We start from the raw sequence: 16,090 nt of genomic DNA, 5'->3' as shown, positions 1-16,090 counted from the left end.
AAATATTCTCTAATTTTCTATTCTGAAATTGATTTCCAGCATGAGAATGGCAGGCAGTACATACAGCATTCCCCTGCCACTGAACGCTCATGCCCAGCTGCATTTAGGTTTTGAGGGAGGCCTACTTTGAGGTTCAGGATGTGTAACAGCCCTATGTTGGAGTTACTGTTACTGTTAAAAAGTGAATCCAGCCCCAGCTTCCTGGAGACAGTTTGAGTTTATACCTTTGTCCCAGCGTTTTTATTGATAGTGCCTTGTTCACCCTCAAAGATACTCAGTTTTGGCTGATTTTTAGATCATAAGGCCACCCTAGTTCTAGCATGTTGATGAAGATGTGGTTTACTTCATTGTACAGAGTCCTTTTCATGAGGACTTTTCTCATTTTCTTAATCCTCAAGACCAAGGATGTTTGTACCACTTATTAACAATTTTGTCATTATGTTGGAGACAAAGATCATATAACAGATCACAGTTCTGTTTTTACATTGAGTTTATGGGAAACTCAGAACTATCTCTAGTAATTCTACAGGTCTACCCTCTATAAATTTTTGTTTGTTTGTTTGTTTGTTTTTGAGATGGAGTTTCACTCTCGTTGCCCAGGCTGGAGTGCAATGGCACGATCTCAGCTCACCACAACCTCTGCCTCCCAGGTTCAAGCGATTCTCCTGCCTCAGTCTTCCGAGTAGCTGGGATTACAGGCATGCGCCACCATGCCCAGCTAGTTTTGTATTTTTGGTAGAGTCTGGGTTTCTCCATGTTGGTTAGCCTGGTCTCAAACTCCTGACTTCAGGTGATCCACCCACCTTGGCCTCCCTATAGTGCTGGGATTACAGGCGTGAGCCACGACGTCCAGCCCCCTCTATGCATTTTTATATGATCTCAGTCTATTTGCTCCCAATTCTTGACTTTTTGCTTATAGCATTGTTCTTAATTTTTCAGACTCCTTTGAATCAATTCTGGACAAGACAATTATAAAACAATTATAAAGGCTAAATTTAACATTCATAGGCAAAAATGAACCTTAGCCTAAGTCTTGTACATTATCTAAAAACAAATTCAAAATGGAGCATAGACATAAATCTACACAACTTTTTTTATAACAGGGGAAAATGTTTGCGATCTAAGACTAGGCAAGAGTTCTTAGACTAGACACCAAAAGCAAGATCTATTTTTTAAAAAGTTTGTAAACTGGGCTTTATTAAATTTGAAAACTTTTTCTTTTCTACAACACACTCTTTGAAGAAAATGGAAAAACAAGCTACAGACCTGAAGAAAACATTTTCAAACCACATATCTGACAAAGGACTCCTATGTAAAATATATAAAGAACTCTGAACTCAACAGAAAACAACAAGAATTGAATATGAAAATGGGAAAGAGACAAACATTTCATCGGGGAGTATATTCAAATGGCAAACAGCCTATGAAAGGTGTTCAGCATCGTTAGCCATTAGGAAAATGCAAACTAAAACCACAGTGAAATATTGCCACACACTTAACAGAAGGGCTGTTAGAAAGAAGGAAAGTGCCGAATGCTGGTAAGGATGGCAGGATGCAGCAACTGGATCTCTTACGTTTAGCTGATGGTGACGTGAAATAGCACAGCCTCTAAAGAAAACATTTGGGCAGTTTCTTCAAAAACCAAACCTGTAGCTACCATGACACTCAGCAATTACGCTCCTGAGCATTTACGCATGTGGAATGAAAACATGTTCTATATAAAAACCTGTGCCCCAATGTTTACAGCAGCTTTATTTGTAGCAGTCAAATAAAATGAAACAGCTCAGATGTCCTTCAACAGGTGAACGGTTCAACAAACTGGTACATCCCTGCCATGGAATGCTACTCTGCAGTAAGAAAGAATAAGCTATTGCTATGCTGAAAAGCCTATAGCTGAATCTCTAGAAAAGTATGCAGAGCAAGAAAGGCCAATCCCAAAAGGATACATATCATATGTTATATATGTATAATATTCTTGAAAAAGTACGGAAATTGAGACGACATGAGTGTTTGCCAGGAGTTAAGGAGAGGTATAGGTGAGGGGAAAGTGTTGGTTGCAGGTAAAAGTCACCATGAAGGAACCTTGTGGTGACAGAAATATTCTGTATCTTGGCCGTATTGATGCCAGTATTCTGGTCAGGATATTGCACTGTAGTTTTGAGGAACTGTCATGCTTTGCTTCACAGCAGCAGCACTATTTTTCACTCTCACTAGCAGTGCACAAATGTCCCAATATCTCCGCATCCTCACCAACATCTGTCTTTGTTTGTTGTGATAATTGGCATCCTAGTGGGTATGAAGTGGTTGTAGTGTAGCTTTGCAAAATGCTACTACCATTGTGGGGCACTGGAGAAGTGGTACACAGGATCTCTCTGTATTACTTCTTAACAAGTTCATGTGAGTTTACAATGATCTCAAAATCAGAAATTAACAAAAAAGTGATATGCTTACTGCCAAAATTAGACAGTCATGAAAACTGTAAAGACGAAAATAAAAATCACCCTTCATCCCACTACTAAGAGGAGGCAGCATTTGGTGGCTTTGGAGGTAAAAATCTTTGGTGTCATTTTTTAACCTCACCATGGTTTAGCTTTGTTGGCCTCTGTTTTCTTATCAATAAAATGGGAATGATACTAGTGTAAAGAATTGTTAAGGGGTCTAACAATTTACCATAGTTGCAAACTAACAGATTAGTCTGCTGCAGTTTCACGAATGCTAGGAAGAAGACCCATGATTCCTGGGCCAGAACACAGCAGGGTCCACGGCAGCAGGAGTCACTCAGTTCTCTAAGCCCCCCTGCCCCCCGGGAACCACAGGAGGGCAAGGCAGTGACTCTACCCTCAGTGTTGGAGTTACAGTAGAGTAGCTTAGGGAACTCAAAACATTGATATCAGGCAGTAAGCTTGCATGACCTTCGCCTGGAGGTATTTTTATTATATTGGACAATAAACCCAATTGCCCTATCTCTGCCTTACAAGGCTAAACTTCCCTTGAAAGGACGGATCGTTCCCAAGAAAGAAAGTTGGTCCCTCTGCTTGAAAACAATGCCAAAATTCAATAGACACATGGGAAATGGTCCACCAGCCATTCCATATGTCAAGATATTTCTGTGAGTTTGTTTCTTCAGGGGGAGGAAAGAGTAAAGGCTTCACAGGTAAAGGCTTACACAGTGCCTGGAACATGGTGACTCCTGAATAAAATTTAGTTTCCATTTTTCAAAAAAATTTTACAATCACAGACAGCTCTTCTAGTCGCTGGTCATGTCATATATCTTTCCACCTACACTTTCCATCAAATTTCCATGAGTTCTGGCCTACGTCTAAAATACCAGTGTCTTTAACCACGTTTCCTTTCTTTGTCTCCTTGTTCTTCAAGAAATCAAGAAGTTCCAGAAAATAGCTACAGAGGATGGTAGGAAGCTGCCAGCTTCATCTCCCAGGATAAAGTTGATGAAATTATCTGTGATTCTAACAGCTTTTCAGACTGTGAAAGATTCAATTCCATCTACTTGGGCCAGTAATAGCTTTTAAAACTCTCTATTCCTGAGTTGCTTCCTAGTTTATTTTTGTCCTAAATCTTATTTTAGAAGTATAGTTTTAAGTGTTTTTAAAAAATGGAATGAATAGAGAGGTGGGACTTGTTCATGACAATTCAAAGTAGAAGGTTTGGTAGGAAATGAGTTTGAAGCGAAAACTCACCTTTCATTCTGTCGCATTTCAATGTTGCATTATGGCCAGGGGACCACAAAGGAAAGACTGGAGGATGTTACTAAAAACTTTCAGTCATAACAAATATTTTTCTCCCACTTCAGTCTTTTCAACTCTGCATAAGCCGAGACTTAGGACATCGGACAGGAAACTACCAGGATCTCAGTTCTTAGAAAAGTCTAGTGAAGATTTTTAAAATTTCTGTGCAAATGAGTGGTCTCTGATATTCTTAGTGATTCTTCCAACTTAAGGTCTAGGCAAAACAGAAGGTGAAATAATCTTCTTCACTTTCTATTGAGACAGAACACTCCAGAACCCAACGTAGTTTCTCATTTACTTTTTCCCTTTAGAAAACATTGTCCCTTTAGAGTTAACAGACGCATGACACCGCATGTTTCTGTAAGCTCTAAAGGGACAATATTTTCAGGTGGTTATAATTTTATGATAGAACTAGTAGAGATATGGAAGGAATGCCTTGGTTTCGGAACCAAGAAATTTTAGAGGCCACCTCCATTAGTAGTTAGTTCAAAAGAGACTTTTTAAAAGCCCTCTACTGAACTTTCGGCATAAAACTGCATGAGCTGCTGGAGGAGAAACAAATAGCCACGGTCTCTACATTTTAGTATCAGGAAACATGTGGAATTTGGTCAGATGGACAAGGTAAGCTAGGGAGACAAAGGAAGGTTGCAGGCAAGGGGTGCTCCAGAGGTGCAGAGATACCAGGGGAATTAAAATCACCCTAAATCCAAAAATACATAAAAAAGAAACTGGACAGATCAGAGCCGACTGCAGGAAAGAAGTTCCAACGTACCCATCATTTAATGGACCAGACTCTTGATTAAAAGGGACAGACTCCGTTTAATGGAGCATGCATGATTTAAGAGATGGCCTTCCAAAAGCACAACTTCTGGAGGGAGAGTAAAGGAAAAAGAGAAGGAAAAAGCATCTTCCAGCAGTTGGGCAGTGATGAGGAAAAGAAGTAAAAGGGAAGAGTTAGGTTCTTCCAGACAGAAGCACCACAAACCCTCCAACATCACTGAAACAAAGAAACAAAAACAAAACCCTATTATAAATCATCTGACCTTTGCTAGACAGAAAAAGGTCCCATTAAACCAGGAATCATTTAAAACACCTCAATATCGTTGAAATGAACAAGAAAAAAATTAAATCCACAGAGAACTTGATTTGCAGAAAGTCATGAAATGAACTTTTACACAAATCTGTCCTCAAAAAATAATCATAAAGAAGAAGAAAACTGTAACTCTACATTTCAAACAGAATTGTGTGTACTCAAGTATTTTAGGATATGATAAAACACTTTGGAATAGAAACTCAAAAACTAGAAACAGAAATGGACAATAAACAAGGAGAAAGTTTATAAAAGTTGATTGAATTCAGAAGGAAATGGAAGAAAAAGACAAAATTGTCTCATAAATAAAAATTAAATTACAGAATGCCCAAAGGAGAATAGAATCAAATGCAGATTTTAAAAAGGGGCATCAGAGAAAGGCAGGAAGGCAAAGAGGGCCAGCCACAGTGGCTCACACCTGTAATCCCAGCACTTTGGGAGGCTGAGGTGGGTGGATCATTTGAGGTCAGAGTTCAAGACCAGCCTGGCCAGTATTGCGAAACCCTGTCTCTACTGAAAATACAAAAATTAGCCGAGCATGGTGGCAGGAGCATGTAATCCCAGCTACTCAGGAGGCTGAGGTGGGAGAATCACTTGAACCCAGGAGGTGGAGGTTGCAGTGAGCTGAGATCGTGCTGCTGCACTCCACCCTGGGTGACAGAGCGAGAGGAAGAAATGAAAGAAAGAAAGAAAAGAAGAAGGAAGGAAGGAAGGAAGGAAGGAAGGAAGGAAGGAAGGAAGGAAGGGAGGGAGGGAGGGAGGGAGGGAAGGAAGGAAGAAAAAGAAAGAAAGAAAAGAGAAAGAAAGAGAGAAAGAAGAAAGAAAGGGAAAGAAGAAAGGAAGGAAGGAAGGAAGGAAGGAAGGAAGGAAGGAAGGAAGGCAAGAAGGAAAGAGTGGGAGAAAAAGTAGGGGAAATGTAAGATAGGCTAAGAAGGAATAATATTACTATTACTGAAGTCCCTGAAGAAGAAAAACATGTCAACACAGCAGAACTAATATTTAAAACTATAATCCAAGAAATGTTTCCAAAATTAGAAAAAGACCCGAATCTACATATTGAAAGGACTGACTGACTACCTGGGAAAATTAACCAAGAATGATCAACTCTGAGGCGGTTCCTAATAAAACTATTAGATTTCAAAGATGAAGATGAAATTCTTATAATCTGCAGGGTGAAAGTACAAATAATTCTATAAAATGAAAGAGTTAGACCAGCAGCAAAACCAATGCACAAGGCAAGGCAACAATAGAGCAATATTTCTTAAAAACTTAGTGAAAAAAGGTTCAGGATTCTTCATTTCCCTCCTTATGTCTACATTAATTAATTAGAATACAATTATGAAGAAGAACGGTCTCTTCTTCCCCATCTACTTCTTTGATTACTTATTTACATCAGCATGTGCTCATGACTATTTATTTTATTCTATGAGTTAAAATCCAGTGTTACCATTATTTATGTAATTGTGCAGATTGTTCCAGTATGGACAATTGGAGACTCCTTCAAGTTGGCTCCTGGCTTTTTAAATTTCCAAGTAGAATATTCTTTCTATTATTTGTTTTTACTAAATTTTCCTTTTATTATATTTTGTTTTTACTAAATTTTCCTTTTATTATATTGTGATGAGTAGATGTATTGTATTGTATTGTAATTATTGTATTATGCAGTGTAGTATTGTATTGTTGTATTGTGTAGTAGAGTGTTGTCATCCAAGAAAATATTCAGATTATGCATCTGACAAAGAACTAGTGTCCAGAATCTAGGAGGAACTCAAGCAAATCAGCAGGAAAAAACAAATAATCGCATCAAAAAGTGGGCAAAGGACATGAACAGACATTTCTCAAAAGAAGATATACAAACAGCCAACGAACATATGAAGAAATACTCAACAGCACTAATCATTAGGGAAATGCAAATTAAAACCACAATGAGATACCACCTTACTCCTTCAAGAATGGCCACAATTAAAAAGTCAAAAAAGCAGAACAATTGACAGTTGCAGATATGGGACCATATCCTTATAGCAGAACAATTCACAAGTGCAAGGATATGGGACCAATTTAAGTGCCCATTGATCAATGAATGGATAAAGAAAATGTGGTATATGTACACCATGGAACACAACTCAGCCATAAAAAGGAACAAAATAATGTCTTTTGCAGCAACTTGGATGGAGCTGGAGGTCGTTGTTCTAAATGAAGTAACTCAGGAATGGAAAACCAAATACCGTATGTTCTTACTTATAAGTGGGAGCTAAGCTATGAGGATGCAGAAACATACAAAGCGATATAATGGACTGTGGGAATTCTGAGGTGGGAAGAGGTAGGAAAGAGGGTGAGGCATAAAAGACAACATATTGGGTACAGTGTACACTGCTCAGGTGACAGGTGCACTAAAATTTCAGAATTCACCACTAAAGAACTCATCCATGTAACCAAAAAGCACCTGTACCCCAAAAACTATTGATAATAATAGTGAAAAATAAAATATTTATTCATAAAAATTACTAATATGCTTTTTTGTGACCTGAGCCATAGAATAAGATAAATATTCATGAGTCCATGCCTTTATATATAGTCAAATAAATAAATCAGAGAGAAGAGGTAGCTCTTCCTCACAGTAGAATTTGCAAATAATTAATGTAGACAGAAGAAGGGAAATAGAGAATCACTGTTAGGCAAACACCATAAAATTAAAGGTATGCAAGATCCACCAATAAATGCTAACATTAGTCACATACATTGAGAAGAAACTTTGAAGATCTGTATAGTCTCAAAGTTATCTCCCTCAATACACTTACCAACTATAAAAGGAAAGATAGTGACTTTACAGTGGAAAAAAATAGCAGGCACCAACTTAACCAAATGATTAAGGTAAACCAGAAAGAACTGAGGAACTGCTACAGACTATAACAGAACAGATGAAATAACAAATCAATACAATGTGGGATCCTGGATAGAATTCTGGAACAAAAAGACAAAGTCAAAAAATTTTAAAACACATGAAAAGATGCTCAAAATCATTGGTCATTAGGAGTTGCAGATGAAACCACAATAAGGTATCAAGTACCTATTAGACTGGATTAAAAATACTGACAACACCAAGTGCTGGTGAGGATACAGTACCACAGTAACCTGCTGGTGAGAATGCAAAATGGTATAGTCTGGAAAAGATTTTGGAATTTTCTTAAACATTTAAACACATGCAACATCAAGAATACACCGTTATGTGAACTATGGACTTTGGGTGACTGTGACATGTCAATGTAGGTTCACCAGTTGTAACAAATGTGCTGCTCTGGTAGGGGATGTTGATGATGGGGGAGGCTGTATGTGTGTTGAGGCAGGGGCTCTATGGGATCTCTGTACCTTCTGCTCAATTTTGCTGTGAACCTGAAACTGCTCTGAAAAATAAAGTCCAATAAGTGTTTTAAGTTAAACATACACTTATGACTCCAGAAATCCTACCTCTAGATATTTATCCTAGAGAAATAAAAAGTTGTGTTCATAGAAACTTGTTTGTGGATATTTGTAGCTATCTTATCCATAATCACCCCAAACTGGAAGCAATTTAAATGTCTTTCAATGTGTTGCTGACTGAACAAACTGTGGTACATCCAGACAATGGAATATTATTCACCAATAAAAAAGGAGTGAACTCCTGATACTTTGAATAACACAGATGAATCTTAAAATGCATTATGCTAACTAAAAAGGCAGTTTCAAAATGCTGCAAACTATGCTATTTTATTTATATGATGTTGAGAAAGGGAAAAATACAGAAATAGAGAATAGATTAGTAGTTTCAGGAGTTAGAGGTAAGATGAGGGTTTAAATATTGAGGGTCAGTGCAAGGAGAATCTTTGAGGTATTAGAATTTTTCTGTATCTTGGCAGGCATGGTGGCTCACGCCTGTAATCCCAGCATTTTGGGAGGCAGAGGAGGGCAGATCACTTGAGGTCAGGAGTTCAAGACCAGCCTGGCCAACATGGTGAAACCCCATCTATTCTTACAAAAATTAGCTGGGTGTGGTGGTAGGTGCCTGTAATCCCAGCTATTCGGGAGGCTGAGGCAGGAGAATCACTTGAACCCGGGAGACAGAGGTTGCAGTGAGCCCACAACTTGGGCAATAGAGCAAAACTCTATCTCAAAAAAAAAAAAAAAAAAAAAGAATTTAAAAAAATATCTTCAGTGGTAGCTACAATCATCTATGCACTTTCAGAAACTCATTGAACTGGAACCCCCAAACGTGGATTTTCTTGTGTGTAAACTTAAAAGATTTTTTTAAAAATCACCCCAGTAGACCCAGGCCAACTTCAATTTTCTTTATTTCCCATGATTCAGCCATTCCTAGCCCACCTGTGTGACTGTCAGGCCTGTGTGCCACACAATGCCCACCCATTATTACTGAAGTATTTCATTTAAATCATTGAATTTCTTTCAAAAAGGAGTATATACTACCTTTGAATTCACTGGTTTGATATGCTAGCTATATTTTTCCAACAAATTGTGATATACATATATAGCTATTTAAACTGACAACATACAGCCACAACTTATGTTAGGAAAAAGTAATAGACCATTGGCTCTTAACAGGATCCTTAAAGATAATCTGGTTTAATTCAGCCCTTTTTCAAATGACGTGTGTGAGGGCTGTGCCATCTCGGCCAAGCAGTGCTGTCGGAAGCTGCTTCTCCATGACTCAGGGGCAACATTGCTTCCGCCTGGACCCAGCTCTTCCTGAGGCTGGAGAGCACTCCTTGCTCACTCCTGATTACCTACTGACAGCTCAGTGCCTGGCATTGAGTAAGGCTCAAAAAGTACTTCCTTTGTGGAATTAGATGTGGGAAAGGCACTGGAGTGTCTTTATGGAGAAGGAAGTGCGTTCACTGTGGGGGCTTCCGCGGCTCCTTGGAGTTCCAATTTTGATCCTACGTTGATTAGGTTGGGGCTAACTCATCATCGCTTTTGTCCTTTTTAAGTAGGACTGTCACAGGTCTGCTCACCGTTGCATACATGAAAATTGATACAGGAGATTGTTAAGTGGTTCTAGCTCTGGCGGCAATACGGAAAAGAATGTTTGTTAAGAGAAATTAATACATGAAGAGAAATTGAAAACTGTCTGTGTATCCCCCACCTTTTACATGTTAAATCATTTTATCCATTTAAATGTAACTTCCTTTTTAAAAAGTCTTCCTTTTTAAAAAGTGCTGATTTTCCAGGAAAATAAGCTAACTGTTCATTTCTAATTAAAACATTCAGTAGAACTGTACCATAGCCTGGTGTGTGCATGGCTGGGTGCGAAGAATTAATACAACAGTAACGTATCCCATATGGAACTGCCCTGATGGCTGTGTAGTATGAAAGATGTGTCCTACCACACAGCAATACCTGGGATGCAGGTTTCTTCTGCTGCAGGCTAAAGGCCAGTGTCTACCTATCGGCCCAGAAGGCTGGCAGTGTTTTGGCCGAGGTCTCACTCAGCATATTCCTCCTTTGAGCGCTAACTTCCCTCCTTTATTGGAAAATGTGTAATTTAATACCACATGTCGCTGTAGTGTTTTTGTGCAGGGCGGATCCAAGTTTCGGGAAACCTGAAGCTCCTGCAGTTTTTGTGATCCTCATTAACAAAAGAATAGAAGGCCACACATACAAAATTAAGTACACTGGAGAATATTTTTTAGAATAGAAGGCTACACATACAAAATTAAGTACACTGGAGAATATTTTTTAGAATGAGAAAAATAAATCTCAACAAATTACAAATGTTTAGAAGCTGAAAAAAAAAATCACAAAATCCAGGAAAGCGACATCATGTTTTTATTAACTCCCTGTCACATTTCATCATACGTGCTTCTTGCAATTTTTGACTATGTACTCTTTGATCAATTTTGCAGGCCATTTGCATAGAGAGGTTCGGAAGATCCTCCTGTCTTTCTTCTGATTGATCTACATTTTTATTTATTATTGATAGTTGGGATGCATAAAACATGCAACTCTACATAGACATGTACCCCCCATTTGCAGTATTGATTGGAAGAAGCCTACACATCTAAGAATTCTTATCAATACTAGTTTGTGCAATTCTCATCAAAAAGGAAAAACCAGCCCACCTGGTTTGTGATCCTCACTGAGTGTGTTTCTAAGAGAGAGACATTTTGTTTTGACTGTTGCCTGTGGTGACCGACTACTGGGCTCACGATTCTCAAGTCTGATGCTGATTAGGCCTGAACATTTCACTGCCTACACATTTCTGTTGCCATGATTCATGGCTTAGAGAAGGGTAGAGGATTCCTGTTGGCAGAACTGGTTTCAAAATCACTCAGTAAACCTAGCCTTGGTGCTTTACATTTCAGTGTAGCTTAGAGGGGCGTTTGGCATCTATTCCATTTTCTTTAGCTGAAACTATGACAACAGCATAACCCTTGAACGCCCTATTTCAAAACCTTGTGGAAACATGTATCTTCATCCATTTTTCTTTTTGTGCAATCGAATTATATCAAGTATTGCTGGCCTTGCACCCCCGAGCCTCACCCCTGAAACAAAAGCCCCTAGAGGGCACCCTGCTTTGCCCCTGCCCTCGCTGATGTTTGTGTTGTCACTGCTTCAGACTGTGGCCTTCCCCCTGTTGTCATCTGATTTCCATCTGCTTCTAACCTCGTACCACCTTGGTGGTGACACCCCTTCCCAACAGGTATGAAGAGGTTTCCTGCATCACACAACTTGCTGAATTTCAGGTTTTCTTTGCAATCGCACAAGTGGAAATATTTGAATGGTGGTGACAGTGGGCGTGATAGTACTGGTGGTCGAGAGGTTGGGAAAAGTGGTGGTATTGGAGGTGGTGGTGGTGGTAGGGGTCGTGGAGGTGGACATTGTGGAGGTGGAGGTGGTGGGGTTGGTGGAGGGACAGTGATGGAGGAGGTGGTGGGGTCGGTGGAGGGACGGTGATGGTGGAGGTGGTGGGGTCGGTGGAGGGATGGTGATGGTGGAGGTGGTGGGGTCGGTGGAGGGACGGTGATGGTGGAGGTGGTGGAGTCGGTGGAGGGATGGTGATGGAGGGGGTGGGGTCGGTGGAGGGACAGTGATGGAGGGGGTGGGGTCGGTGGAGGGACAGTGATGGAGGTGGTGGGGTCAGTGGAGGGACAGTGATGGAGGGGGTGGGGTCAGTGGAGGGACAGTGATGGTGGAGGTGGTGGGTGGCCAGCAGGGATAGCAGTGTGGGTGGTGGAGGTGAAACCTGTGAGCCTGTGACAGAGCAGACCCAAGGCCCTGCTCTGCATTCCCTGCGCTCCAGAGTGTGGAAGTTCACAGAACACAGCCTCCACTGAAGACGAGCTCCCAGGGAAAACAACTGTGAGCAGAAAACACAAAAGGGAGTTTGCATCCCAAGGTCCAGACTGAAGATCTGAAAGAGACCTTGGACAGAGAGGAGAGAGATCATCTAGAGAAACATCCCCAAAATAATGCATACCATCCCTCTGATGGTTGAAACACACTTAGTTCTGTCCCTCCACCGACCCCACCCCCTCCTCCATCACTGTCCCTCCACCAACTCCACTACCTCCTCCATCACTGTCCCTCCACCGACTCCACTACCTCCTCCATCACTGTCCCTCCACCGACCCCACCACCTCCACCATCACTGTCCCTCCACCGACTCCACCACCTCCACCATCACTGTCCCTCCACTGACCCCACTCCCTTCACCATCACTGTCCCTCCACCGACCCCACCACCTCCTCCATCACTGTCCCTCCACCGACTCCACCACCTCCACCATCACTGTCCCTCCACTGACCCCACCACCTCCACCATCACTGTCCCTACACCGACCCCACCACCTCCACCATCACTGTCCCTCCACCGACTCCACCTCCTCCTCCATCACTGTCCCTCCACCAACCCCACCACCTCCGCCATCACTGTCCCTCCACCGACCCCACCACCTCCGCCATCACTGTCCCTCCACCGACTCCACCACCTCCACCATCACCGTCCCTCCACCGACCCCACCACCTTCACCATCACCGTCCCTCCACCGACCCCACCACCTTCACCATCACCGTCCCTCCACCGACCCCACCTCCTCCTCCATCACTGTCCCTCCACCAACCCCACCACCTCCACCATCACTGTCCCTCCACCGACTCCACCTCCTCCTCCATCACTGTCCCTCCACCAACCCCACCACCTCCACCATCACTGTCCCTCCACTGACCCCACCACCTTCACCATCACCGTCCCTCCACCGACCCCACCTCCTCCTCCATCACTGTCCCTCCACCAACCCCACCACCTCCACCATCACTGTCCCTCCACCGACTCCACCCCCTACACCTGCACTGTCCCTCCACTGACTCCAGAATAAATGAAAACAAATTCATACCTAGCTATATTGCAGTGAATTTTCTGAACTTCAAAAACAATGAGAAAATCTTAAGAGTCACTGTGATAAGTGACAGATTGAGGAAAGGAAGCAGGCGGGCAGCTGGTGGTCTTCCAAGCACTATAGCTGATCAGCAACCAGAGATTCCAGAGAAACATGGAATGATACCTTAAAGTGCTAAGGCTAACGAACTGCTGAGCACAAAGGACATTTTTCAGGCACACCTAGGGATTCTGAAAGTGTAAACACAAGTCCCAGGCCCTCATTTGAATACAAAAATGTAACTAAAGATTGATCATCAGGAAAAATGGAAATGAATTCAAAAGCAGAGAGTGGGATACAGAAAACAATGAAGACAGAAGTCCGTGAACATGCTGACAAATCCAAATTAGTATTTATTATAAATAATAACATTGATAACTGATCTAGGTGGAGTTTTAAAAGGCAGTGAAACTAAAAGATTAGAAAACAATAAATACAGAAGATAAGAATTTACAAGGATCGGAGTCTGAGAGTCTCGTATGCTATAGGGCCAGAACAAAGTGATCTATCAGATTTCCACCCTGTTAAAGAATCACGTTGAACGCTTAAGAATAACTTCTTAAAGAATATAAGCAGAATGTTTAACTTCCAAATCAGTTGGAATCATATGGGAACAAAGAAAACTTTTCAATAAATTAGAAATCAGGAGAGGAGGAGGGAAAGGAAGCCAAGAAAATGAATGGTAAAGAAAACGTGTCAATGAGACGGTAGAAATCACTTCAGGTGGACAGGGGAAAGTGGCAGCTCCTATGCCTGTGGCAAGGCCAGATGTGGAATTGGACGCCTCTCTTCTACAGCACCTCTTCCCAAAATTTATGTATTTATTTATTTGATTTTTATATATTTAGGGAGTACAAGTTCATATATTGTGTCATGGTGAAGTCTGGGTTTTTAGTGTACCCATTACCCAAATAGTAAACATTGTACAAAATAGGTAATTTTCAACCCTCCCCCACCTCCCACCTTTCGGAGTCTCCAGTGCCTGTTATTCCACTCTGTATGTCCATGTGTACCCATTCTTTAGCTCCCACTTGTAAGTGAGAATATGCAGTATTTCACTTTCTGTTTTTGAGTTATTTCACTTAGGATAACGGCCTCCAGTTCCATCTGTGTTGCCGCAAAGGACATGATTTCATTCTTTTTCATGGCTGCATAGTAGTCCATGGTGTATATATGGCACAGTTTTCTTTATCTAGTCCTCTGTTGATGGACGCTTAGGTTGATTCCATGACTTTGCCATTGTGAATAATGCTGTGATAATCATACAAATGCAGGCATCTTTTTGATATAATAATGTCTTACCCTTTGGCTAGATACCCAGTAGTGGGATTGCTGGATCAAATGGTAACTCCATTTTTAGTTCTTTGAGAAAACTTCCTACTGTTTTCCATAAAGCTGTACTAATTTACATTCCCACCAATAGTATGTAAGCATTCCCTTTCTTCCACATCGTCTCCAATGCCTGCTGTTTTTACACTTTTTAATAATAGTCATTCTGACTGGTGTAAGATGGTATCTCATTGTGGTTTTAATTTGCGTTTTTCTGATGATTAGTGATGTTGAGCCTTTTTTCATATGCTTGTTGGCCATTTGTATATCTTCTTTTGAAAAATATCTGTTCATGCCCTTTGCCCACTTTTTTTTCTTTTTAGAGATAGGGTCTCATTCTGTCACCCAGGTAGGGTGCAGTCATAGCTCACTGCAGTCTTGAACTCTTGGGCTCAAGCAATCCCTCCACCTCAGCCTCTCAAGTAGCTGGGACTACAGGCATGTGCCAACACACCTGGTGCATTTTTAAAATTTTTGTAGAGATGGGGTCTCTTTGGGTTCAGCATTATAGGGTGATCATCTGGGAACTTCACAGGCTGGCAGAGGCAGGGACATGGAAGTTAGGAGAATCATTGTTCTTCTAGGAACATACTAGAATCATGCTAGATTCAATGCCTGCTTCCATCCAACACAACTCATCCTTTCTCTGAGCTCTTGTCTTCATTTTCAAACCAGTACATTGCACCTTCATTGCCTCTGGGCATCTCTGCTGTCCCCTCAAGGTCTGGTACATTGCTGGGTTCACGGTCAGCTTGGATGGAATAATCCAGCAGGTGTGACCTGAGAGTATGGTACATGTATTCAATTTTTCAGAGGAAACAAGCTACACACAATACCAATTTATTTTCTGTTCTCCACTAATCTGTGTTGCAGGTGCTGCCTCATGGGTTGTACCACCCCTGAAGTTTCAGAAATAAATGTATACCCTTCCAGTTAAATGTGGATGAAAAGCAAAGGATGATGGAGTCTCTGGTGCTTGTGACAAAAACAGATTCCTTTCTGCTCACATTTTCAGGTGGTTATAGACTTTCAAATGGGCCCCTTAAAACACATGAACTCTATAACCCAGATATGGCACAACCTACTCCTATTTTGGGAAGCTATTTGAAACCTATTCCATCAAAGGGAACAAAACAGCTTGATGGATAAACCTTCTGCTTTCTCCCAGGGCACATTTCATCTTACCCATTTGTTTCCTTCTTTTGAAAAGAGTCAAAGAGAAGGCAGGAATAAGCACCTCTCCACCTGACCTTTTCTTGCTTTGCAAAAAGATGATTCTTGCTGGCCTGGGGTTAGAAGAAAAGAAACCAGCAGTCCTTTAGTGGAAATAAGCTAGGCTCCTGGGAAGAACTTGGGGTTGAATTTAAAGAGACAGCCTTGACAAACCTCCTCAGTGGGTTCTGAGTGCTCCTGGACTGGCCAAGTTAGGAAGTGACTACAGGTGCACAGTATTTGGGGACTTGGTATTTGTGCCTGTCAGCTCCCCCTCGGTGTTTCCAT

The sequence above is a fragment of the Theropithecus gelada genome, chromosome 7a, assembly GCF_003255815.1.
Source record: "Theropithecus gelada isolate Dixy chromosome 7a, Tgel_1.0, whole genome shotgun sequence".
In the NCBI taxonomy this organism is placed as follows: Eukaryota; Metazoa; Chordata; class Mammalia; order Primates; family Cercopithecidae; genus Theropithecus; species Theropithecus gelada.
This window is presented reverse-complemented; position numbering follows the sequence as displayed.